Below are 5,301 nucleotides of genomic sequence, written 5' to 3'. Positions count from 1 at the left end.
CAGCGCGGGCTCAGGCAATCCACTCACCTCAGCCTCCCAAAGCGCAGGATTACAGGCTGAGCCACCGAGCCCGGCTAAAAATATGTTTAAATACAGAGCACTACAGAAAATCACAAAAGAAAATCCATGAATCTAGCTGGGTGTGGTGGCATACACCTGTAGTCCCAGCTACTCAGGAGGCTGAGGCAGAAGGATTGCCTGAGCCCAGGAAGTCGAGATTGTGATGAGCTATGACTATGCCACTGCACTCCAGCCTGGGTAACGGAGTGAGACCCTGGCGAAGGAAGGAAGGGAGGGAGGGAGGGAGGGAGAGAGGGAGGGAGAGAGGGAAAAGAAAAGAAAAGAAAAAGAAAGGAAAAAGAAAAGAAAGAAAACCCATGACTCTAGCACCCAAATTAACAAATGTTAAAATTTTGTCCCATTTGTTTCAGATTTTTTTTTTTTTTTTTTTTTTGTGAGTTGGAGTCTCACTCCATCGCCCAGGCTGGAGTGCAGTGGCACACTCACAGCCATCCTAGCGTCGACCTGTTGGGTTCAGGTGATCCTTCTGCCTCAGCCTTCCAGGCAGCCAGAACTACAGTCCTACATTACCACGCCTGACTAATTTTTTTATTTATTGTAGACAGGAGGTCTCACAAAGTGCTGGGATTATAGGCTTGAGCCAACGTACCCAGACAAACTTTTTTTTTAATTACAGGAATAAAATTTGACAAACTTCAACACTTTTTTGTACCTATCCCTGATCCTCCCTCCTCATCCTGCATCCTCCACAGAAATAAAAGCTTCCAGAGTTTGGTAGACATCCTCCCCTGCACCCCCTCTGCAGTCTTAAAAGCTTTCCACATATATGTGAACCCACACAGAATGGAATGATTTATTTTATTTTTGGTGCATTCTGTAGTTTGCAGAAGTGCTTTATTGTACACATCATTTCACAACTTTCTTTTGTCTTTCAAGATTATATCTTTGCAATACAGCCATGCTGTGCACAAAGATTGTGTCTTCTTACTCTGCTCTGGGCATCCACACCCATTGTGTGGATTTGCCACATGTTGGCCACTCCCCTGTTTATGGACATTTTGATGATGTCTAACTGAATTAATTTTGCTGCATGTGTTTCTTGGTATGCAGCTGTGACAGTCTCTCTCAGCATCAATAAAAATGGAATGACTGGTCAGGGGGTGTGCACATTTTCATTTTTACTGTGTCTCCCCAAACTGCTCTCCAGAGGCTTACCTGTCTACACCCCTTCTAGAGACAGCAGGCCAATTTCTGTGCAACCATTTATAATTATGAGTTTGCTGTCACATTTCCATGAGTGATCTTCTCACACCTCTTAGGGATGCCTCTTTCGTCTGTCACTGGAGTGTGAATTTTCTGTGGTCTCTAGTGAGAGCTTTATGTATGTACTTAATGTATATACTTAAATGATTAACTGACAAAATTGTCTTCATTACTCCTAAAGTTAACTATATACCCTTTCCAGAATGTGAGCTTTTAGTCTCCTCCATCACTGTGATCTCAGGGGAGGGAACTGGGTTCCAGAAAGGTAAAGTGATTTCCACTGCCTCAAAATTGGGTTTGTAGTCCTTTCTAAGGTCTCAGCCTGGGTTCCTAAAAGCTTGGAAAGTAGGAAATGAACCTGGGCCCACTCTTCTTCCAGCATGGCAGCCACCATGGCAACTAATCTCTCAGGCTTCACGGGCTTTTGTTGAGATCTTCAGGCTCATCCTGCATGTTGAATCTCAAAATTCGAAGCTAAAATAGATCAGTCGCATTGATCCAATGGTTCTCCAAGGAACGCTCTGAGTGTAGTTCTACTGGAAGTTTGACCAGATGTAACCGCAATGTAAGCTAACGGCATATAGGATGGAAGGTAACCGCTTTCTCACGTAGCACTGTGTGGAAACACATTCAGAGCTGGTACAGCAGCTCAGCTCTATATGTTTGTCCAGGAAGCTAGGCCATTGGCTTGTTGCGCCATCGTACCTATGATGTTGCTATTACCATGATCCAGAATGCCTTATCTTCATGGGCTCCATCCAGGTAGCAGGATTTGTATGGGACAGAGAATGGTGATGAGAGAGGAAGCATCCCCCATCCATGGAGGACATTAACCAGAAGTTACACACGTTATTTCTGCCCATATGATGTTGGCCAGTCTGCAGATACATAACAAGAAAGTCTGAAAGTGTAGTCATTAATCTGGATGACCATATACCCAGTTTAATTTGGGGAATTCTATTATCATGAGAGAAAGGGGGGAATGACAATTTGGTGACATAGCCCTTTCAGAGGAGCCCAGTTGCAGAGATTAGAGTACAATAATACAGACCCAAGGACTGGGCTTGTTGCATAAGAGAGTTATACTTTTGAAATGCAGCTTAAATATTTGTGTGTATCAGAAATGTCATCAGGACCCTCTTTGGGCTCGGTCTCTGTCTCTCTCGGTCGGTCTGGAGCAGAGGAGTAGGGTATGTATCACAGTCTGGAGCAGAGGAGTAGGGTATGTATCACAGTCTGGAGCAGAGGAGTAGGGTATCTATCACAGTCTGGAGCAGAGGAGTAGGGTATATATCACAGTCAGTTACTTCTCCAAACATCAGCACCCAAAAATCTTGCCCTCCCCACCCAAAACAGAGTCTCCCTCAGGCAGGAACTTTAAGTATGTGTTTTGATATTATTCTATACTTAAAAAAAAAAAAGGAACAAAATGTCACTTGGATTAAGGCTATTGAGAAAAGCTTTATTCCAAGGCCTGGAGTATAGACTACATTAACACTCCTCTTCTAGAATCTGGAAGCCATTTGGCTCTCTTTGTAGAGTTAACAATTTGCATTTGTGAAAATGTCCAGGTAATAATACCAAAATATGTTAAATCAATTCAGGTTGTTGGTTTTCTTTGAATATCTCTTCCCAAAGGACTTGGTATTCTTTCTGGAATATGATTTAAGCTCCATCTCAGTGAGTTCAGTTCAGCAAGTATTTGTTGAGCATCTATTGTTCACAAAGCATGGTGCTCAGGACTCAAGAGGTATAAGTTTGAAAAAAAGGTCCCTCCTTTAGTAACTCAAAATCTAGTTAGGAGAGATGCAGTTCAATAAGTTTAATCAAAAGTAAACTGTGACCCCTATTACCAAAGTTCAAACCCTGGACATGGAAGGCTTACGGGGGTAGGCTCATTCCAACTGGGATGAGTGAGGAGGGTTCTTGGGAATACATGGAACTTGGACTGGACTTCAGCTTGGGAAGACTGATGAAAACCCTCTTCCATTGTCTCTTGACAGAGGCCAATTTCCTTTGCTGTTTGAGGATGGATCTGGGGAATGCTGATCAGTTCATCACTAATGCTGATTAGTGTCGAATGTTGAATCATGCTGACTAATGTGTTCTAAATGAATTGACTCAACAACAAGAGATGCTGAGAGTCAAGAGTTCAGGTCCTGATTTTCACCGTGTGATTTAGTGTAAATCACTTAGCCTCTCAGCGCTTAATTTTTTTTTGTCAATTAAGATGTATTTGTGATGAGAATTCAGTAAGTCACCTTGACTCGCAGGGCTTTATAAACCTCGAGGGTAAATGTCACCGGGCCAGGCTTCCACAACCCTGGGTTATTCACAGCACACACAGAATCATAACATCCATCACACGCTGCTGCCAGCCATGCAAAACTTCCATTTCCTCACACAGGCCCTGAGAACTGACAAGCGCTGGACTGCACTCATAAACACTGACAAATAGGGGAGCTTTCGAAAATTCCTCATCTCTACCTGCTGGGGCGTCTGTGTCTCTCTACAGCAAATGTCGCCACAGAACCCAGAGCTTGCCTTGCAGACGCGACTCTCTCTCCTTTGACACCTCCCCAGCTAGACTGCTTGAGAACCTGGCCTTCCGTGTCCAGATGTTTACTGAATTCCGAAGGCCCCAAAAGAGCCCAAGTCCTTTTGTTGCTCTCCAAATCATTTCCCACAGAGACTGACCGATGTCCCGAAGGGGCTTCAATAGGGAGAATAAATGAAGGCAGATGAAGACACGGCCCCCTGAGGCTCACCCACATCTACTCCAACAAAGGGGCTGAGGCGCAACCTTGTCAGGAGTGTTTGGTCAGCAGCATCCCTACGAGAGGCCATGTCCCCCCACAGAGCTGCTTTCAGTGGCTGCCATCATCGTGGCGGTGCGGGGCATTTGTTAAAGGCCATGGTGTGCTAGGTGGAGCACAAAACGTCCATATCACGGTCCCTGGCTTTGTGAGGGCTTCCTGCCTACAGATGGCAGCTGGCTTTCTCAGGGGAAACTTGGGGCAACAGAGAAAGCTGAGAGGGGCCCCCGCTTCTCGGGATGACCTCTTCCCGCCCAGTGCAGCTAGCATCCCTCTTCTCTACAGCTGTGTTGGACTGTGGGACCCCAAGCCACACTTCTGCCGTGGCTCTGGGGTCTCTGGTTCGTGAGGTGTTTGGTTCTGTGGGTAGCAGGGATGGAAGAGGACTGCTGTGGAGGATGGGTCCTTTAGGTTGCTGGTGGGAACTCAGTGTGGTTCACGACAATGTGTTTTTTTTAAACTCCCTTTTTATCCCTCTCTTTTTTCCCCTCCTTTAGGCCAACAGAGGCCATAGGGATACTGTGACCTTTGTCTAGAGCTGATGGGGGCGTGATTTGTGAAATAAAACAGGACTACACTGCTTGGAAGAAGGAAACGGAAGCCAACATAATGGGGATTAATTAGTTGATTGCTGTTGAGATGGTAACAGATTTGCTCCTGGACCATTGAGCCGGCGACTGCAGACCTAGCAGGGAAGGTGAAGACGAAGACGCTTTTGTTCCAGCCTCTGGATGTGCGGGGCGAGGGCTTTGCTGCCATGAAATGTCAACAGCCATAATAATAATAATTTGCACTTATATGGCACCTTTCAACTGGGCACCTCAAAGCAGTTTAACCACATTAATTAATTAAAGCCCACAGTACCCCTGGGGAGAAGAGGAGGATGACTAACAAGATTTGTAATTACAGGAGGGAACGTTTTCAAATAAAGTATTGTCTACCAAATAAAAAGAGTAGGTGTGAAGGAATGGGGCCCCTCCAAAGAGTAACTAGTTCCTAAATGAAATCAGGGACTGATGGGGGAGGCTGGGGGCAGACGTGGGCCTGGGGGTCCACTCTGTGTCAGAGGGAGGTCGACAGGCTCAGAATTCACTGACAGGTTCAGATCCAGCCAGGAAGTGGAGCATGCATGGTGTTAGTGGCATTTGAAGGTCATTAGTGGCATAACTATTGTCGTGTAAATTCCAGCTTCATTGGGATA

At 45.5% G+C, this 5,301-nt stretch overlaps 1 long non-coding RNA gene across 1 annotated transcript in view; it reads left to right on the top strand.

The window, feature by feature from the left end:
• Nucleotides 1–5,043, top strand: part of LOC103252687 — a 55,678-nt gene extending 50,635 nt beyond the window's left edge. The window contains exon 3 of the long non-coding RNA XR_503805.1: nucleotides 4,598–5,043. This is a non-coding gene — a long non-coding RNA (uncharacterized LOC103252687). The remainder of the gene's footprint in view (nucleotides 1–4,597) is intronic.
• The last annotated feature ends 258 nt before the right edge of the window (nucleotides 5,044–5,301 follow it).

Source organism: Carlito syrichta, unplaced genomic scaffold, assembly GCF_000164805.1.
Source record: "Carlito syrichta isolate Samal-C Ts95f unplaced genomic scaffold, Tarsius_syrichta-2.0.1 Scaffold169268, whole genome shotgun sequence".
Taxonomy (NCBI): domain Eukaryota; kingdom Metazoa; phylum Chordata; class Mammalia; order Primates; family Tarsiidae; genus Carlito; species Carlito syrichta.
Note: the sequence above shows the minus strand (reverse complement) of the source record. Positions and strands in the feature narration are given on the sequence as shown.